This window comes from Oxyura jamaicensis, chromosome 10 (genome assembly GCF_011077185.1).
Source record: "Oxyura jamaicensis isolate SHBP4307 breed ruddy duck chromosome 10, BPBGC_Ojam_1.0, whole genome shotgun sequence".
NCBI lineage: Eukaryota > Metazoa > Chordata > Aves > Anseriformes > Anatidae > Oxyura > Oxyura jamaicensis.
In genome coordinates, this window is record NC_048902.1 from 12,525,360 (window position 1) to 12,547,256 (window position 21,897).

Below are 21,897 nucleotides of genomic sequence, written 5' to 3' on the forward strand. Positions count from 1 at the left end.
GATCTTTATTTTATGCCCTTTACAAGTTTATATGTAAATTCCAAGTTGAACAGAAATATAAACAAAAGCAGTGTTTATTTTCTTCTAGCAAAAACTTTCTATTCCTCAAAAACAAAGCTTTTTTTCTTTTTTTTCTTTTTTTTTCCCCAGTAGCACTGTTCTATAGCTAAATGTTGCATCCCGCTTATGACGTTGTGTGTTGAGTGACCAATTCCTGCTCCAAAACTGCAGCTACCAGCTTCTGCTCTTGCTTTCTACTTAAAAGGACCAGGAAACATTTCTGATTGATTCTATAGCAGGAAAGAGATTTACATTTACATCCATGTTGTGTATCTGTTATGCTTATAAGTACTGTTAAAACAATCCCTTCAGAAACAAATGTAACAGTGCCCTTTCCAATCAGAAGGCTATTTTTCCTCAAATCTACTGCATGTGTAAAGGTATACCTGTCCTCTTTTTTATCTGCTTTAGGCTTTGCCCTGCATGGCACTTAGGCTTCAATTACTTAGTATGTGAATGTCACCAGAGACTGACTTTAGTTTTAACATATAAACTACTGCTGAATTCAAATTATGCACACATAAGAAGCACTTCAGTGAGACATCTATAAAATTAAGTCAGTTGTTTGTGGTCTGACATTTTCTAAGTTACAGAACTGATTGTAGAACATGAGGAAGAGTTAACTATTTATGTGGTGAACTTTACATCATTTCTAGTTAAGTATAATTACTAGTTAAGCTTGTAAATTTATAGTATGAAGGATGTCTGGCTACTTTTGAATTTTTGCATCTAACCTCTTGCACACAATTCTGTTAAATTTGGTTGCATGACTCTGCAACTAGAGCTGATGTACATTTAGTATACTCTAGTCACCATACGAAATAAAAAATTGAAGGAAATGCATAACTTCAGTATTCCCCTATTTTCTACTTAAATCATGTAATTTTAATTAATGAAAACTGGATAGATAAGTAATGACACTTTCAAAATTAAGGCTGTGGTTTGTTCTATCTGTATGAAAAGTTGTCATGCTATGGCAACATAAAGACAACTACAGAATGTTTGCAAAAATATGCAGCCCAGAACTGTTTCCCTGTTCAAAAATAATCAGTTAACAAATTTATTTTGAGGTCAAGCTTGAAGACTGACATCAGCTTGAGTTACTAAGATGTTCCGTGGATGCCTAACATGGTGATATTGGCTTTGCAAAAACATTTTTGCTTCTGAGAATTCTCAGCAACTATCCCATGTAATATAAGGCAAGTTGGAGCCTCGGAAACTGTCATTTATTTTAGATACCCAAATTACTGCTTCATTTAGAAGTATGTTTTGGCACAGATAAGCACCAACTGCGGAGAAGTATGCACTTATGCCAACTTATTTTTTCCAACCCTAAGTGTCAGTGCAATAACGATCATGTCATAATCAGTGTTTAGCAGATGCACTATTGGTTTAATTCCTGCAGCTTCTGTAGAGTTTTGTTTTGGAAACTTCATGTGAACATAACATCTTCTTTTATGGCAGAAAGTGCGTGTAAAATTATTGCAATGCAAAAATATATGCTGCTAGTAAAAGTTATCAACAATCAGTGAGGTCCAAAAGAGACACGCAGTGTATCTCAATTAAGGATGGATGCTGTACGATAACCTGGCAAAGCGGTTTAAAAGCTGCTGTTGGTTAGTTTTGATTGTGGCCATTAAAATCTGTGGGTTATTGATTGACCTATCGTATGCCAGTCAGCAGCAGTTTTCCACTTTGGACTAGTGGCTCGCTAGTCTCTTTGAAATGAAAATGAAACTTCATGGGGGAAGTATTAAACGTGGGAAGAAGTAAAGTGTGCTCGTAAAGTTTGCCTATACAGCTAGCATAATGCCAGGCAATGCTCACATGAGCAATTTGCATACATTTTGTACAAATTTGTTTTCATTGATGAGGATTAATAGTTTAGCAGAAATGGAGACAGAAAAATTCTTCCAATCTCTATGAAAAAATAAAATAGAGCTATCTAAAAATATCTTTATCAACTTGAATAAATGTCCACATAACTCACTAGTTCAAGCACGGCATACGTTATCACTGAAGCAGAAATGGCAGTAAACGTCCTAGTCTGAGAAGTACCTGGGATATATCGAGTTTGAAAAACCTATCCAAGGCCTTGGATGTCATAGAATTCTGCTCTCCAGCTGATGCCTGCCTTCTCTGCAGGCTTCTCTGTTGCTAAAGCCCAGGATGTTCTGGGAGACGTAGATGCCTGTTGACCCAGCAGATATTGCTAGACCTGCTCTGAGTCTGCAGCTGGCACGTTATGATAGTAGTAAAGACAGAGAAAGAAGGAGTTTGAAGATTGAGCTGAAACACTTTGAGGGTAAAGGGAAACCATGCAGGAAATTGCTGTAAGTGTGTGCAGCTTGGTGCAAAGCTGAGTTCAGTCAGAGGGGAGAGAGGTGACAAGTGTGTGGCATTTGGGCAAAGAAAGAATATTGTACAGGCAGTGCCTTGACAAGGAGGGAGATGTTACAAGAACAGAAACCTTTTCAAGAAACATTTTCAAGTTTCTTGCTGATTTGGAGGGGTTTACTCACTTAATCTCCCAAGTAAGGAACTGCAACTCAAGCTTGTAGACCTGGTCTATATTTCAGGCTCCTTTGCCAGCTGTGGTCACCCACTGCTGAGGAGCTACATCTTTAAGATGCTTTTCCAACTCTTTCCTCTTGCAGTGGCTCTGTGGGGATTGTGTGATGGTATTCCCAGGACCCAGCAACGTTGAGGGTGCTGTTGTGCATGGGGTGTCACAGAAGAGGTTAAGAAGTGGGCATCTTCGTTAGCTCTTTCTTTGATTCTGAAAATAATATGCATTTCCATTGTTCCTTTTCACAAAGAAAACAATTCCTTTATGTAAATGCAAGACAGCAATCAACATCCCTTCTGCTGGGGTTAAAATTGCAGGCACAGTCTGGCAGTCCCCCAAATTGAAGTCTTTGTTTTTTTTTGCTTGGGTGTGAAGTATGAGCTAGCTTTTATTCTTCCAAGCTTACACTTTGTCTTTAGAGCAGGATTTCATGGAAGAGGGTCTTCTCTCATTTCTATAAAATTTGAAAGTTAGCTTTCCAACTCACTATGTACACATGAATTGCAGATAAATGATTTTGATCTTATTTCATGAGGTCTTGGGAAAGGCTTATGTAAGTCCTAAATATGATTGACAGCTCTGTTCAAAACACAGCAGTTTCAAATCAAATCAAGGCTCATAAAAGATGGCCATGTTTTTGGCACAGGAATAAAAGACAATAAAATGAATAATTATTTTGCTTGTGACACCCCTGGGCATGTGAGGCAGTTGCAATCTTTTCCGTTGAGAGGCCAAGGAAAACACTTGGGGTGATATAGCTGCAACTAGAGAGAATCTTATTGCTCAGGTGGCTGGAAGCATAAATGGGTTGCACAGTTTTTTTTTTTTTTTTTTTTTTTTTTTTAAGGCTTTCATCTGCTGAGGAGGTTTAAATCCTTATAGAAAAGCTACTGCAACAAAAGTGCTTTTACATGCTTGGATTGTTGTATGTGAATTATTTGGCTTCTGCAGCAGGATCTCAAATATTAAAAACAGCAACACTCACCTTGCCATGTTTTGCAAGACTGTGCCAGTGTAACTGGTACCTAAGATTACTCAGCTTCTATGAGTTTAACAGAATTTAAAAATTAAACCTTACCACTGCTTCAAAATTCTGGAATTGCTGGCTTGGGCTCTACAAGGGATATGGTGGTGTGGGGGGATGCCTTGCTTGGCTGCCAGACCCCTCTGTAAAGAGCCCCCCAGTTGAGCTCTCATTCCCCTTCCTTAATGGGCCAAGGTGAGAAATGGGCAGGCTCATGTGTTGAGATGAAGGCAGTTTAATGAGAAAATCAAAGGCTGCATGCAAAAGCAAAGTGAAAGGAAATTTATTCACTACTTCCCATCAGCAGGCAGGTGTCCAGACACTTCCTGGGAAGCAGGGCCTAAATACAGGTAGTGATTGCTTTGGAAGATGAAGGCCTTAACCATGAATGTCCCCTTTTCTTCTTCCTCCTTTCCTTCAGCTTTTATTGCCGTGCATGGCATTGTATGGCACAGAGCATCCCTCTGGTTGGTTTGGGTGAGCTGCCTGTGCCCCACACTAGCCTCCTTGCCTCCAGGGGCAGGTTGGAGAGGGAGCCTCGGTGAGGGCACTGCTCAGCAACAGCCAAAACATCAGTGTGATATCAGCACCCTTCTATCCCCAAAAGCAAAGCATGGCACTGTATGGGCTGTGGTGAGGAAAGTGAACTCCATCCCAGCCAGACCCAGGACAGATAGTATTGAAAGAAAAATAAGCTGAGAATCCTGCTAACCAGACTTCATTTTCTCCTCTTTTCCTTACATCTGCTGCAATGTTATTGATTTCCATTAAATTTATCTACAATAATATCATCCTCTGGTCTGGAGCACAACAGGAAGACAGGTCTAGAGGTAAAAGAGGATTTGTCAGGAAGCACGCTGTTCATGCTGGCGGGGTGGATGTGTTGGAAGTGTGTGCTGGAGCAATTCTGAGTTGTGCTTGTAAGCTAAACTTGGTCAGCAGTGAGACCTGCAAACCTTGAAGGTGACTTTTCCTAACTTCAAATAGTAGTTCTGCCTGGAAGTAAAACATAGGTCCTCTGCTAGGACAGTTGGCTGGAAACCGAATGTATTTGACAGTGTACTCAGGTGCAAGGTTCTCATGAACATGCATGATGAGTATGTACAAGTCTTGCAGAGCTGATGGGGAATTTGTATGAAGAAAACGATTTGTGGTGCTGACTGACTTGGTTACGAGTCCATCAGTGGATTTTGTTCATAAACTCTGCTGGGAAGTAGGCACGTACTGTGGATGGGGTTGCTTTTAGCTCTGAGTCTTTCATGTTCCAGACTTTGGTGTTACGCAGTCCTCTTCCTTTTCTGCTGAGCTTGAAAATACAAGGATTCTGAAAGAAATAACATGTTTTGGCATGAGTTTCTCCAGTCACTTTAGCACTAGTGTCTAAGAGCTTTCCTGTATTTATGAAGATTAAAGCATCCTCTGATTAGTGCAACATTTTGCAAATTGCACAGAGCTGGTGGTGAAGGACTCTTGCAGATTGAGGGCCTGTTCCAGCAGCCTCTGAAATTGATGTAAAGATGAGCATTAGCAAATGCCACTTATAAGTGCTTTAGCAGAGGAACAGTTCATTAAAATCAGTGGCTTTTTCACAAGTCAAATGCAGCTGAAACAAAGCAATTCTGTCGTCTTTTACATAATTTTTTGTGTGCGAGAGGTTTGGCAGAGAACACTCAGCAACAAGCCGCTCTGCAGCCTGTAGCTAAAGCCAAATGCATTCCTCCTCACTCTCTGAGGACCAGAGATAAGATATTATTCTGGCTATAAGTTGGGATCGATTTTCATAGAGTGGGAAGAAGAAAATACCAGAGTGGGAATTATGATTAGAATTCCATTTTCTCTAAGTGTCATTTTGACAGGGGGGGTACTTCTAAGCAAGATGCATTATCTAATACCTGGGAGAACTTAAGCTATATACTGCAGACAGTGCCTTTGTATATAGGAAGCATTTTGTTGGCTCTTACTTGTGAACTTTTCTCGTCGTATTGCCAGGCAATGCGGCTCGGGTATCTGAAGGGCAGTGGGAGTGGGAGGAGCATGTCCAATACTGTGTGTATTAGAGCTGGCATAACAGCACTAGAGTCTCTGAAGAGAGAGACCCTTAAATGCAGTGTTTTTCCCAGCTGGAGTGCCAAATGTCTCTTGATTACCAGGCTCTTGACAGTCTGCAGATGAGGGGCATAATGCACTCAGGAAAAAAAAAATAAATAATAAAAAAAAAAATACAGCTAACCCACCTCTTCTGCTTTAGTACTGTAACTCTTACTGCTCTCAGACTATATAGACTGATGCTTGTGCTTGAAATTTTGAACTTCTTTTAAATATTTATTTCCTGAAACAGTGCTTAGGCATTTACTATTTGACAACGTGGGAGTTATTTTAAAACTCCAAATTGTACACTGTCAGGTTTTCACTCATAAAAATTCAGTCCGAGTCCTTTTTAAAAAAGTCTGAAGATATGTAAAATGTTCTGTTTAAAAATGGGAGGGGGGAGAAGAGCAATTAAAAATGTAAGAATAGAAGCTAATTATCAGCAATTCAGGCAGAGCTTTGTTTAGAAAATGTATCAGTATAAAATGGATAGGTGAATAGATTAGCACTGATTGCAGTTTTTACATATAATAGTCTCTTTTTCATGAGTAATCATTAGCAATTATAATATAGGCTTTAAATCAGCCTGGGAAGGGACTGCACTGTAATATGAATACTAAATAATTGTACGTTCCCAGCTAGAAGAAGAAAACTTTGATTTGGTGATAAAATAGCCCGAGTATTTCCTTGGACTCTGTTTGTTACTTGCTTTCTGTACTTCAGCTCTGGCTTCAATAATGCCAGTATTGACTGCCAAGGTTCATCACACAAATGATCATTACCTTGTGTTAGTTGGTGGTGGAAGTTGCAATAATGCTTTTAAAGAAGTTTGACTTTGTGTATTAATCATGGGCATCATCATAAATTGCCAAAGGAAGAAAAAATGGTCCAGGAGGTAAGGTGGATAAATAAATGTAATATGCTATGTGTAACAGCGCAAATATGTTTGGAGGCTGGCTGTGTCACCAGTCAGGGATGACTTACTTCCCAAACCTGAAGGTTCTGTGCATTAATGATTGTGTAGGACTGCATAGGAAGACCTTTTATTCCACCGTGCCTGTTAACACCTGGAATACGGTTTCCTTTTCAGGGTTGCTTGTAATGAACTTTCAAAAAGCAGGGTTGGTTATGCAGAGTGCTATCAAGCTGCAAATGCAGATCTAGTAGAATAGGAGCTTAAACTGCTCTAGAAAAACTTTCGTTTTGAAATCTTCAAATTTCAAAATGTGTTAAAACAAACAAAACCAAAAACAACAACAACAACAACAAAAAAAAATAACAACTAGTTCTGGTGGCTAGTTCAATTTTCTGGGGAGTGCTAATGAGCAATTAAAAAATTGTTCCAGTAACATATGTAGGTTTCTGTTCAAGGTTGGGACCCTGTTATTTAGGTTTAATCCTTCCCTCAAAAGTATTCCTTTTTAAAGGATATACACTTGACCAGGAGTGAATGAAGTATTCCAAGTAACAGCAGCAAAGTGGTCTGTGAGAATCTAGATCCAGATTGTTTCTTCTTGCCTTTAATTTGTTGATAATGGTTTTCTATGGAGAGGAGCTTGTGCTTTCTGTCTGTCCCATTGCCAGTTTTTGTTCCACAACCTACCCCACTTACTGGCTAATTTTAACCAGCCAAGACAGATGGTAGAAAATTTATGGAAAACTATAGAAATCTTCATTAGGCTTTGTGAAAAATCTGTCTCTGAGCAAGGAAGAAATAGTTGTTTGGATTAAGGAGAGTGAAGATGGTGGAAAGAGAAGGAGAATTAAGCAGGAAAGTGTGGGAATAGATGTCAACAAACAGAAAATAAAAAGCTTTCAAGTGTGGTGACTGACATCTAGGCTTAAAAAAGGCTTTTGAATGGGAAAGCAGCAGTCCAAGTTTAGTACTTCTCTAATGTGTTGATACGAAGAGGTTTTTACCTTTTGCTCTGTACCACACTTCTAATAAGAATTAGTTTGGGTCTAGCTTTTTTTTTTTTTTTTTCCAAAGTCTTGGATACAGGAAACTGCATAGCTCTCCTGTACACCCAAACAGCACCTGGAAGTAATTAGGTAGAAAATTTCCATAAATACATAAGCTGCTATTCAGATATCCATTAACTGCATAGACTTTCCCACAGGTATACAAGTTTCAGTGCCTTGAAAAACTAGGAAATGCTCTAAAATACAGCAGCCAGACAGGTGCTAGTTCACGATTCACTGGTGCTGCCGTCCCTCCCTGCAGTGCTTGGTGCTGCATGTTTTTTTTCTGGTGACAGTATTGTCTCTTAGCATCTTCACACTATATCTGCATCTGTTCTTGTTGGCAGCATCATAAATACTAGTGAACAAAGGCAAGCTGCTGTTTCAGCATGATGGTTTGTGAGGGTTCATCTCATTGGCAAAATCGAGCTGGAATTCTGAGCTTGCCCCATCAGTATCAAGCAGGGTTTACAGGGCATCCCCTACAAAACTCTACACACACCCCTTTTATGAGTTTAGATCTACATTCTTAGGTACCAGTTCAGAGGAAATGTGTATGTATTTTCCACAAACGTGGCCTGGTGTTTTTTCTTCTACTTTCAAATTTCATTAGGGAAAATGTTGAGCGTATAGCTTAAATATCCACTAAAAACAATGCCAGCCATCAAAAAAAGGCAACATATGGAAAAAATAGAAGTAAATGCACCAGGACAAAACTCCAGGGCCTCATGACTGCACATTCTTCCCCCTCCCCTCTCTCCCTCAAAAGAAAAAAGGGGTTATTGCTTATAAGACCTGAAATCTTTGTCTGTTGTTGTTGTGAAGGGGAGGTAGCTGAGCAGCACCTCTGTTTTGGTTTTGTAGGTCCTAGCTGTCCCCTTCCTCCCAGGGGAAGACTAACTTCCAGAAATATGGGAGAGGGAGACCATAAACTGCAGAAATCTGCATTCTAACATGCTGGCTCTACCCTGAGGAAATGCCCTGCAGGTATAAAAGCACTGCACACATTATGCTTGGCCAGTCCAAAATGAATACTTTCCCTCCTAACAAGGTCCCCTTTCACATGAGTCCTACAGGTTTCTATAAATAACAGTGTTTTTAATAGCCCAACCAACACACTAAAAAAATATTTTGGGAAATGTGGAATTAATTGCCTTCCTTCTCCCTATTTAGAGATTTCTAGGACTACTTTTTTTTTTTTTTTCCCCCAATTCCCTGTTAGAGAGACATGCAGCAATTCTTTACCCTGTAAGGGCTGAATTATCCACCATTTTCTCCTCAATTTGGCTATTACAACTGTTAATATTAGACTGTGAAAGAAGTAATCTTAATTTTAATGGATTTACCCCCCGCTCCAAAGCAAACAAACAAACAAAAAAAAAACACAACAGAAACACCCCCAGCCCACAAATATTTAAACTTCAAACAAAATCCATTTTAAGGGAAATGGTTTGTTCCAGTTTTCATTAATTCTTTTTAAAGTTAAAAGTAACATTTTTCAGCCGAGTCTGAAGTCTTATATTAGAGTGTATTAAAGTAGAGCAATTCATTTTCCCCCCAAAATGTTGAATATTCTTTTTTAACTGCAGTGATTCAGAAAGTTGTGGATTACTACAGTGATTCTGAAAGCTGTGAATTATTTTGGCTCAGCCAAATCTCAATATTTCAATGAACGAGTACCGGAGAAAACATTCCGCGTTGCTGTGTTAGCAGTGGTGGTTAAGCTGTTGCAGCTGGATATGTGATATGGAGGTGACCAGTCTGCGGGCACCTCTGAAGTTTCTGTGCATTTAACTGTGCTCCTTGGTTACCTTCCTGAGCCTTGTGTCCCCTGACATGTGCTTTTGCACTGCTTTCTGCTCCCTAGCCAGGGATGCCCGGAGCTCCAGGAGCCACCTGCCCTCCTGGTCTGAGAGCCCCCTGCTCTCCAGATGCCCCTGTGGATACCAGTAACAGGTGTGTGATTCAGCACAAGAAAATCCACCTGATCCTGGCTGCTAGCAAGAAGCCATGATGGCTCTGATCACAGCATACTCTTTTTTTTTTTTTTTTTTTTTAAAAAAAAGGTATTTTTTTATAAATAGATTTGGTCGCTTTAGAATTTGAGCATTCCAAGTCCCACTTTTCATTGGCTTCAGGATACGTTCTGTATTCTTAATTTTTTTCACTTTTTTGTTGTTTGTTTTCAGCAGTGATACTTTATGAAGTGAAAGGAACAGCCTTGATACAGAGTGAAAAGTGAGATAGAAGGAAGGAGGGCTTTACCCTCTTCCTTCCCAGTTGCTACTTTCAATGCAGCGCAGATGCTCTGGTTCCCCACCGCTCCCCCCAGCAGCCCTCTGGTCTGTGAGCAGTCGCAGGAAGACATTTGAGTATGAAAGAAATGATGCATCAGGTGCCGAAGGAGAGGTTAAAATGTCTGTTTGCCCTGAGTCAGATAATAGTGTATATACTATGGATAAACAGATGCACAGCTGTCCTTAATCTTTCACACTTTTGTTTATATACAGAAATAAATGTGTTTCCTCAAATGTAAAGTTACTATATCCATTTAAACAAACGTTACATGTGTATGGGAAACCTCAACCTTTATCTAGTCTGTAAAGGATATAGAGATTTTATTTTCTCTTCCTATAGGGGAGCTTCTGGAAGAATAATCTCTTAGCCCTCCTTTAATTTTTTTAATTTTTTTTTTGCACTGTCCCTTGAATAACCTTGTGGAAGGCTGAAACAAATGGAAATTCCTGTGTGAGCAAATAGCAATATGCAGCAAAATGGGGATTAAGCAGAACTCATGTCACTTCCCCAGTAATAGATTGCCATTAAGGAATGCAAGTAACAAGGCAAGCTCTCCGCCTGCACTGAATCAAGGAAGTTATTCCTGCCCTGACCCTCCTATGTTTTTTCACCAGAGGATTGAGATTTAATTTCCATATATGATAGAGGGTTTTGACAGCTGGAATTTCTGTAGTGCTCGAGCTAAGCACCTCTGAGAGCGCTCTCGTTTGCACTCCTGTGGTATTCGCCTCCTGCTTTTGCAGACACTTTTTTTGTACTTGAATTCTGCTCACCTCCACATCTGGCTCGTCTGTGGTGAGCTGATAAGATATCAGCATATCTTAACGAGGAGCACATGAATGATCTCTTCTCGCTCTATTCTTTTCCTCCCGTGATTTGTAAGTGTTAAAGCACTCATCTGTTCTGGCAGTTAATGTATGCAGCCTCTCAATAGCTAATATCCTGTCATAGGCAGTGCAAACCAGCTTAATCTGGTTCACTGCCTTAGCAAGTTGTAGAGAAAATATAGGTGAAATGAAGAACTCAGCTACTAGTTTGCAGACTGGCACTTGCTCAGCTGTAAAGCAATACAGAAATATTACATGGAAGATTGTGTCTGTAACAGAAAGATCTACACTTTGTTGCTCACAACAGACTAGCCATAGCTCTTTGTATCACTCTGCAGCTCTGAAATCTATTACTTTGCAATATGAATGCTTATGTTTGAAGATTTAAAATGCAGATGCAGGAAATCTGCAATGAATTGTAACTTGGCACAGATGACAAAAAATGGGGAGAAAATTTGATATATATACATTTTTTTTTGTCTGCAGAATCCATCATTCTAGACTTTTGGAAGTCAGTTTCATTTGTTTCAGTAATAAAAAATAAATAAATTAGTCATTTGGGCTCCAAATGCTTTTCTGCCCTGATATGCTGGGAAAGGAGTTAATAAAAATAACTTAAAACCCAGGCTCTTCCAGAACCTAACACCGGATTTTTCACCTATGGAAAATCTGGTGACATTAACCTCCATGCCATTTTATTGCCAGCTTTGCCTTTTCTTCTGAGTTCCCCTTAATATTTTCACAACTTTCTCTCCTGCTTTCCCCCTGTGCTTTAACAATATGAATATTAATACGAGTGCGGACCCAGCTGAACCTGGGTTTAAAGTTCAGTGTCCTGACTTTGAACTCTTCTGTCATCTCTGGGGATTTTTTGTGATGCACCCTAAATTATACAGCATCTCATGAGAGGAATGGAAATGAAGTGACTTTGCGGTGCGTGTCTTGGCTCCCCTTGAAAGAGCTCAGAGCTTCCGGGAGTTTCTTTTGCTGTGCCAGGCACTTCTTTGGGGTGGAGATGAATGGTAGAAACCTCCAAAGCTACTTTGCAGGGAGAAGACAAGCCTCTTAGCTCTTCTTAAGAAAGCCAGGTGGGATTAAAAGTGAGGATATGGTGGCAATGCCAAGGGCTCAAGGGCAGGGCTGGAGGAGATGCAGCCTTTCTGTGGTGATGATCCTCCTTCCTTGGGGCTGATGAAGCACAGAGGCACAGATGCTGGTGTGGTCGTACTGCAGCCAAAAGCTCCCTGTCTGGTGGGGGACTGCCAGTGGCTTCTCCAAGGTCAGCCTGGCTGTTTGTGGAGAGGTGTGAGAGCGTGAGAAGACCCCTACTACATACACTCATGGTTATGTTATTAGCTGCATGATTATAAGCTTACGAGACGTTTTTTGAGGGTGTTGAGGACATACTGTAATGTTTGTGGAGTGATATGTTTGTATGTGGTTCAGTGACAAGCTTACAGTTGTCTTTCATCACTTTGAAGATCCAACATGGCTGCAGCACCTCACCCCTCCTCTGCCTGCTAGAAAAATCTTGAGCCACCCCATGTCACTCTCTCCTTCACTTCTGTTAAGGGAATAAGGAATTGCAGGCAAGAATCTCTTCAACATGAGGTTGAGATGTCTTCCTGAGGTGCAGAGGTTAGGGTAACTCTGTTCATCTTCTAATGATAAACAAAGGCATGGCTTAGTGATCTGTTTTTAAATGGAGATCCCCTTAAACGGATGTGCCAAGTGAAATGTTGCCTTGTCTGCTCTTTCAGCCATGTTACATGTTAGAAGTTACATGTTAGAAGGAGCTGGCAGTGACCTCTTTGAAGAGATCTCCTACCACCTCTCACTAGAGGGGATTTTTGTGGTAGCTGGAGAAGCTCAGCACCTCTGCTGTGTGTCTCCAGCCTCTGGGAGTCAGCAGAGGGAAGTCTTAAGGCAGCGCCATTTTCTTGGTGAATGAATTCTGTTCCTTCTCAGCTCAGATATAGGCTGGTGATCATCTTAATTTTCTGTGTGTGTGTTGTTTTTTTTTTTTTTTTTCTCCTCTCTCTCCCTAAAATAGGAGTATTGGCATTAGCCCAAACAGTAACTTCAGCAGTAAGTCAAAAGCCAGCTTTTGTGGTGCTGCCGGAGCCTTGGAGGCCGTGGCTCACAGGGCTGGTGACAGGAGGGGGCAGCCACATGCTGGGCTGCCTGCTGGCCCTTCTCAGATCAGCCCTCAGGTGCTCTAATAATGGGGGTTGCTGCAGTCCTACAGCCCCTCTAGAGCTACACAGTTTCATATTTATCTGAAAAAAATGGTAGCTGTTACTGCAGGGCCTGACTGTGCAGAGGCAAGTCCCTTCAGCAGACGGGCTTGGTCACTGTACCCTTGGATACAAGCCAGATACTCCTTGCTCTTTTAAGGAACCCAGCTTGGTCACCTTGCCCTAGTGGTCTTTTTTTTTTTTTTTTTTTTTTGGAATAACGGTTTTCTTCTTCTGCCAGCTACTATATTTAGTCCTGCAAAAGTGTGATAAATATGCAACGTGTTAGACATTCATTTATAATCACCTATGTTTTCTTGTGTGATACCTCAATGCACTGAGCAGACACACAAGAAGGAAGGGTAAAGTTGCCATGAATCTGAATTCCCCAGCTTGAGTGTGTGTCATCTTGCTTTCTAACTAATGCTCTAGTAGCACAGTTTTTGGCTTTTAATTTGCACCCAGAGTAACTTTTTGTGTACTTGTGCTTTCCCTAAAATTAAGGCTTTTGCACCGATCTTCTCAGTGCTCACATTTTCTCATTAGTATTTTGCTTAGGGAGTGTTCTCTCAGGCTTCTACCCTATTGTTTGTAAAGGAGCACTGTGGGATGCCATTATTAGGCTTGCACAATCCACTGTGTGCTTGGCGTTATTTATTGCAGAATAGTTAGTGCATGCTGCGCCTAGTGCTTCTTAGGTAGCAAGTATGGGAACTTTATCAGTCAGAGTAGCGTCTGCTCACGCCTGGCCTTGCTCTCTACCTTTTATACGGGTTTTATGGCAGTGCAAGTGCATTGGTTATAATCATAGAATGGTTGAAGTTGGAAGGGATCTCTGGAGATCATCTGACAAGCAGGGTCACCTAGCACATGTTGCACAGGATAGCATCCAGGCAGGCTTTGAATATCTCTGAAGAAGACTCCACGACCTCTCTGGGCAGCCTGTTGAAGTGCTCTGTCACCCTTTCAGATGTAATGAGCTACATTTGGATCCTGCCCTACAGAAGGGTGATTAGGCTTATAATATTTTCTGAATTATAGGAAAAGTATAGAAGTAATAAAAATGAAAATATATCAATAATGCATAAATCAGTGATAAGTCACCAGCAAGAAAATGAACTTTGAGCAGTGCTTTCAGCAGAGTGATTTTTTTTATTATTATTATTTTTTAAAATGCCTGTAATAGTTAGAAGTCCTAAAGTGTAGTGGAAAGCTCCCAGAGAGCAGCAGTGCTTCTCAGCCTTTTAAATCTGTGCATCATTTCAGTTGGCTACAAGTCCTTTGAACGCTTCACTGCGCTGCAAGTTGCAGGAGTTTCCAAGGGTCTTTGTACCTTCTTTATGCAGACACCTCTTGGGCCAAGGGGGGATTACAGCTTTCTAGCTGACAGCCAGGGGCCCTTTGTTCCCAATGCAAACATGTGAGAGTAGTTTGATATGTATTTTATTTTATATCTTTACTTTGTTACAATATACAGTCTTAAGGATGTTATTACCTGAAAGTCATCTTTGTAGCAATGAGAAACTGGCGTTATAGACTCTTCCTGATTTTTTTCACCAGTGTAGCATTGGTGCTGGCTTAGAGCATGATGTGAGCTGAATTGAGCTGTTGCCCCTGATGATGTGTAAATATTCATGTGAAAACTCAATATGAAGGCTAAACTTCACTCACTAGTATCACTGTGGTGATGAGAGGTGTGTGTGGGGGGGCGGGGGGAGGGAGTAAGTGCTACAATGGAGCTTCTGCACGCATGAGGGCAAACCTAGTGTATACAGGAGGAGACTTGTTAATAAAAAACAAAACAAACAAAAAAAAAACACTTTTATGACAGTATGCTTCTTAACTTATTTATTTTTCACTATTTTATTCACAACTGTTTAATGTTTCTTACAGAGGAGAGTGCCTGGGCCAGGTGGAGCACCCTGGAAGATCAGGGGAGCAAGTTTTCAGACCCTAGCAGGCAGGGCAAGGAGTGAGAAAGACGTACCTGGGGCTGGAGGGAGCCTTGGAGATGGTAGTGAGGAGTGTGGAGCAGGCAGGCAGGCTTCAGGGGAAATCACAGGCTCATCTTGCTGTGGCATGGTCACTGAGTTAACTGAAACCAGACCTGGAAGTAAGAGCCTGCCTGGAGGGGAACAGCAGGCAAAGGGAGACTTGGTAAAAGCCCTTAAAACATTTCTGTTGTCTTTTGTCTAATGGAATGGGAACTTTAAAGGAATGCTTATGCTCCAGATGGAGGGTTGAGGGCTTTTTTTTTTTTTTTTTTTAATTTTTACTTTTTTTTTTTTTTAAAAAAAAAAAAAAGGAGGTTTTGAAGTGTAGTTCTATCTCCCTTGGACTTTGGGTACTACATTTAGTTTAGTTGTTTGTATTTAAGTAGCCCAGGTTTCATTCCAAGACCAGGTTGTTTAAGATTTGTTATAGAGTAAAGCTTTTAAAATGTCACTGTGTAGAAGCTGGATTTACAAACCTCTCTCTTTGTGTGTGTGCTTATTCTCTAAAACAGAATTATTCCAAGAGCTTCAGTCTTCAGGCCTCCTTCACCTCAATTAGGGGTACCCAGCTGCTGAGGGAGGGGACAGCAGCTTGCACTCAGGTCTCCTATTTCATGGTGCTTCAGAGTTGACCTCTTTGCTCTGGGCACAGCTGAATTTCGTAACACAAGCTGAATGCAAAGGCCAATGCCATGGTCCACAAACAAAACAAGAAGCAGACTGTGGAATTCATTTGCAGGAGTTCTAAAAAGTCAATAAGGCTTAATGGAAGCAATTTTTCCCCTCCCTTCTAGTTGTGAATGCTGTTGCTGAATTCCTGCAGAGGGCTTACATATGTCATAGCTTGTGACCCTGTGACATAAAGGACTTTGATTCCCTCCCCAGGAAGTGGTCTGGTCAGGAGTCGGACCAAGGAAAGATGAAAACAGAGTAAGTCCAGCTTCTGTTTAGTTAAAAGCTACTTTTCTGGCACTATGAACATAAAGCAAGGCAAAGGAAAAGAGAAATCCAGGACATATTAATATGACTGAGTTACGATTTCCGTTTAAAAAATATTTATCAAGTGTGATTTTTCAGTTTTTAAAATACTTTCCTCATTGAGAACATGCTAGTGTAGTGTGCTTTTTTTTTTTTTTTGAGTTTTTGTATTTATTTATTTTTGCTATAGTAAAAAGCCTGATGAAGGGTGGAATGTGCTTTTCTGGTCACACTAAACCTCCCCTGAAATCTCTGGCAATTTTTCTTGTTCTTATAAACTGCATCCATTGTCTTTAAGGCTTAAAGTTTGGCATTGCTTAGGAGAGGCGGTATTTGCATCTGCTGTGGAAATATGAGGTCTTTTCATCGCAGACCCTTGGGCTGTGATGAAACTTACGTACAGTTACCACTGCTCCTTGCCTTGGAATAAGCCTTCTCCAAGTGATGCGAGTGTGAAGAGATTTCAGTTACAACTAAACCCTTGCTGCCAGTTTTGTACTGACATGCTGCCTCATTCATCTGTGTTTTGCAGGACTGGGACCCGCCAGCCTCAGAGCTGTTGGGTGCCAGTTTGAGCCTCTGAACTGATATCCGATGGGCAGGCAGAGTGCGCTTGCTCAAGAGCATCGTTTTGAGTATATTGAGGTTTCATAAGGCATCTTTGTCACGTGATTGGGTCTAGGAATCTTAACCCAAATTTCTTAAAACTAAGATGATGAATAAACATGGGGATGATTTTTTTTTTTTTTTTATTTTTTTCCCTCAAAACATTCAATCCCTATAAATGTTGCCAGGAATTCAAATAAATGGGCACCATTTAAAATCAGACACCAGGGCTTGGTGATGCACGTTGCTGCATTGCCACCTAATGGCAAGGTAGATAAGGAAGCGCTATTGCTGGCGGTGGTTTGGCAGTGCCTGGGAAGGAGGTTGAACAGAAGAGCCTAGCTGAGTGCTGGTCTCCTGTGACTGGGTCGTAAATATTAAAGTAGGAGCTTCTGCTGGAGATGAACACGAACTACAAGAGAGATGTATGACTGGGAAGCACTTGTAGGCCTTTCAAAGGTGGTACCATAGGGAATTAAGTGGTCTGGTCTTTGCAGAACGTTCACCTGAATGTTTTAGATTAGTTGGAACTCTCCAGTCTTCCTAGCTGAGAATTTTCTACAGAACAGTGTCTTTTTTTTTTTTTTTTTTTTTTTGTTGTTGTTTTGTTTGTTTGTTTTTCGAACAACTAGCTTGCTGGCTCTCTGTATCTTTCATGGGTAAATATAAGGGTTCAGGGTGCCCCCAACTTAATGTTTTCAATGGACATGGAGTAACGGAAGTCTGAGAGAAGATCTTTCTAATACTATATTCTCATTAAAAAAGAAAAAAAATCCTCAAATTGTAAACCCATATATTTTAAATATGTTTACCTGAAAGGGGCATTTGCCTTATGCACTGTACTTCTAAATTAAATGTAGTCTGGATTTCAAGAGCTAGGATCAAATATTCAGTGTTGGTCTTGTACTGCTGTAGAAATGTCAGAATTTGCTTTCAATGTGCAAACACATGCTAAGAGTGCTGGCAAATATTTAAACGAACCTTTTTGCTGACTATGCTTAACTATTTGTTGTAATCACGTGTATGTACCTGTTAGATGTTTATGCTAATGACCAGTCAGAAATATTCAGGTTAAAATAGTACGATCGCACTGTTGCCAACCTCAAACATTACAAACACTAATATTCTTCCTCAGATGTTATGTGCTTAGGAAATTGAGGTTTCTCTTGTGCTTATTTTATTCTGGAGAATCTGAGCTTGTATCTGCTCACGATTAAAAATTAGAGGGGCAGAAAGCCAACTGTGCCTCGCTTGCTGAATAGCCTTCAAGACACCAGAGCTCCCTACAGCTTGGCACAAGGGTGATAATGTATTTTGCCAACAAAAATATAGTTTGTTCTGTCTCAAATGCTCTTCTCCCTGTGAGGATGATATGTTGGCATATTTTTCATAATCAAAAACTCCCTGCATAATCCCATTGAGAGGCTTTAATCAGGATTTTGTGTCTTCGGATGGGGTGTAATATGGTGGATTCTGTTTGTCTGAATTTTTATAGCAAGATACAGTATATTGCCATTTCCTGCATGGAAAAATATTTGCACACAATTGTATGGTTGGTGAATAGCAACTTATTTTCTGAGAGTGAAAGGCTGTGTACAACTTCAGGTTTAAGAATTTTCTTTGTTTTTTAAGAGTCAGGGATTGTATTTGGAAGTGATAACTATGCCCACTGCAAGGCAGATAACTAAGTAACACCCAAGGATTTCATTCCAGAGCATTGCATTGTTCCGGCTTTTGTCCAGACACATTCATCATCTTCTGTGCATTATACATGGATTATGATTTATACATTAAAAAAGTGTTTTCTTGCGGTTGCTTATCAGACTCGGCAGATGCTACTGGACAGAAGAATGTAGCTCTATGTTGTCTGATAGTTACACAACTGTATAGAATTGTATTTACTTTGTCTGCAGCACATTTACTATTATCGCTGAAAGATTGTTAACATAATGTAAATACCGCATTTACAGGAAGGCTAAAGGCTAAGTTAGATTTTATTAGAAGAAGCCTACTTGGCTACCAGCTGTGCGGTAGAGTCATTTCAATGCATAACCTGCAGGGCAGCTTTCCTGCTTTAAACAGATGTTTTCTTAATGACATACATTCTAAGAGGGATCTCATTCTCAACAAATGGTTTGTCATTGTATGCAAACTGAAGGAGAAAGCCTGCATGTTTTGGTAAGGTCTGGATGTGGGATTGCAGATTCCCATTTTAAAGCTAGAACTCTGGTTCTGTGGGGGATCTTGGAGTATTTACATAGCATTAGAGGATGCTTGGCTTGATTCAATGTACTATTTTAAATATAAGGATGTAATTCTCTCTTTCTTAAAAGAAAAGGAGAATACTAATCTAAAATATATGGGTGAGAGTTTTTCCCCCACTGAGGATGAAAAAGAAAAAAGCGATAGTGTTTTTCTTCACTTCCCACTGTGCCATATCTTTTTAACCAATGAGAACCATAGAGGACACAGCTAAGGAACTTTAGTAGCTTCCTTACACTGAGCTCTTCTGATGCTGTCCTGATGCTGCTTTGAATATGGCTGGAATACGACAAGGCAGGAAAATCTTGACAAAGCGCTTCACCATTCTTAAAGTTTCTAGTACTGGTGTTGAATTTTACTAATTTCAACTGGTGCTGGAAAATGAGCATTCAAATGTTTTCCTTATGCAAAACGTTTCCCTCTGCTGTAAATGAAACAGAGCCTACTCAGGTGGCTGGTGGTCCGTGTTTTTGTGATCAGCAAGGAGTGTTGAAGATGTGGGGCTTGGAGGTGGAAAGGTGGCATTCTAGGAAATCCACGTCCTGCTGTTCCCACCAGTGGTCTTTCTAACACTGCTGAAAGGTGAAAGGTGTACACCGGGAGGGACAGCAATTACTGTCACAAGTAAATAATGCCCCTTGGAAACATGTGCCCATAAATCCACTCTGGGGAGCAGAGCCCGTTGTCATCTCAGAAAAGCTAAATTGCTGAGCACTTGAATGAAAAGAGGCACTTGCTGGTTACGCAAAGTTCTGTATCCCTTTTGGAAAACTCTTGAAAGGTACTCTTGACAGGTCACCCCCACCTGCTTCTGCACCCTCTCACTTAACCTCATTGAGAGCTCTGCAGACACTGCAGTGTGTCAAAGCAGAGCTGATTAATTTTGTCTTCCACTGAAAAGCACTGCTGCTTTCTGGTTCACCAGTTGCTGTGCCCACAGAGCACATGTGTAAGTCAGCAGAGGTCTTTATTTATTTATTTATTTATTCTAGTTTTGAGCTCTGGGTGGAAAAAGTGCCAGCCCAGAGCTCCCAGAGGTATGCATGTGCATTGAGAGCCCAGAAGGTGCTCGGTTCCCTCCCTGGAGAGGGTGTGCTGGAAAACCTCCTTGGAGGGAAAGGCTGTGTGCAAACAGAGGTGCCCTGTTTGGGTGGTGCAAGTTGGAGACTCCCAGCCTGGGGTATCAAAGCAGCTCATTCTGCCCACCTGAAGAAACTGCTGCTTCATCGTAAGGTGTGGAACACTTGCCGGGGGGGGGTGATGGAGCTGTACAGCTTTAAAATTTCTCCTGCTGCTGTCAGTAAATGGATGGATAAGTGATGCACAAGGGGCTGAGGTAGATAGAATTATCTGAGTTTGAGACATTTTCAAAAATTCCTGTTCAGTTGTTGGTCTGAAACTAAAACACTTTTCCTGCTTTCCATTTTTATTTCTTAAATAGCTACCAAAGGCTTGGTACACTGTTGTGTTACACATTTAAACAATCCTTTAGAGGGGTTTGTGGAAATTGGCTTATTTTTCCCTTTGCTTTTATTACTTCTGTTTTACACGAGGTATGCAAGAAAATATGTTCTGTTTAATGAAACGTTGGTGATTTCCTGCTGTGGAAAAGACTGGCTTATCTGAGGCTGTCACACTTGCCTGATATTAATTGATTAAATATTCATTTGCTAATTTTGAATCCTGTGGTTTTGTGAGCACAGCGATCAGCCTGCAGAGGTCAGAGCCATTGCAGCTGGAGCATGAACGTCAAGTGGAGAGGGGCTGGGGGCTGCTGGGAGTTGGGGGGGAGATGTAGAAGGGCCCATCCAGCACAATTCCTGCTATATGTGTCTCCTGTGGTCCTCCACAGTGTGTCCTGCACCCTGAGCTGGTGTTTCTGCTGCTGTTCTCCTGTCCAGCTGCAGCCGCCTCACTGCGTGACCTCCTTTCAGGCTGTTACAGCATCCTCTGTGAGATCAGGTCTTGTCCTGTCTGCTCCCCCTGCCCTCAGTTACAGACTGAGGTGGTGAGGGATCTGCCCACAGGGCCTGGCTGTGCTTGAGAAAAACTGCTGATGGACACCATGCTCTGGAACGGGTCAATTGCTTGTACTGAGTTGCCACGTACATCTTTAGGAATGAGACCTGTGTGGAAAAACAGTGGTAACTCTGCCAGAAAAATGGGAAAACATTTGCAATTAGACTTCAGCTACACAGGGAAGGGAGACAATAGCATTTTCTTCTATTTATTCAGGCTGATTCCTTTTTAAGCCATGTTAAGATGCATCAGAAGTGCCAGCCATTATAAAGCTCTGAGATACCAAGCAAATGAGGTAAGTAAAATTAGCGGCAATTGTGCTCAGACTACGTTCTACTGAGAAATATTAGCAAGATGGCTCCCCAGAGACAGCCGGGCTTTTAGGGGAAGCATCGAGACCGTTGTAGTGAGCTGATGAGGTCTCATGACTTAGTTATGAGACATCAGATTTTTATTTTAAAGCTTACATTATTGGAATTTCAATATTTTATGTGCCACTTGAAGCACTGTCTTAAGGCTGTACCCTTGTTGCTGATTATTTTTATTCAGACCCCCTTGAAATACAAGGCTGAATTTTAATGCATACGCTGTACCAAAGCATTTAAGGGACCATGTTGAAATGATAGAACCAAAGCAATAAATTTTGTCCAAATAGGTCTCAGGTTGCAAAATAATCCGTGCATTGAAACAAGGGAATCTTAGTACATTTGGGAGTTCTGGAGGTGTACTTAAAGCTTGTAACTGGAACCAAGTAGAGTTGCTTTCCACTGCTTCATTATACGAATACCTATACCATTTGGAGAAGAGTCGGCACGTCTCTTTTTCTGACTCAGATAAGATTTTGGAAATCACAAGTAATTTCTGCAAGCCTGTTTCTTCAGGTTCTTGACATATAAGAGACTATTTTCCAGACTACTGAAGGTGCCAGCAGACTGAGATCAGCCTAGAGGAGCTGGGATCTCCTTGAGATATT

The 21,897-nt window shown here is 40.9% G+C and overlaps 1 long non-coding RNA gene across 1 annotated transcript in view; it reads left to right on the forward strand.

Annotated features, from left to right (window-relative positions):
• LOC118172096 overlaps positions 1 to 21,897 on the forward strand; it is an 86,756-nt gene that overhangs the window by 62,868 nt on the left and 1,991 nt on the right. The window contains exon 2 of the long non-coding RNA XR_004753554.1: positions 8,568 to 8,690. This is a non-coding gene — a long non-coding RNA (uncharacterized LOC118172096). The remainder of the gene's footprint in view (positions 1 to 8,567; positions 8,691 to 21,897) is intronic.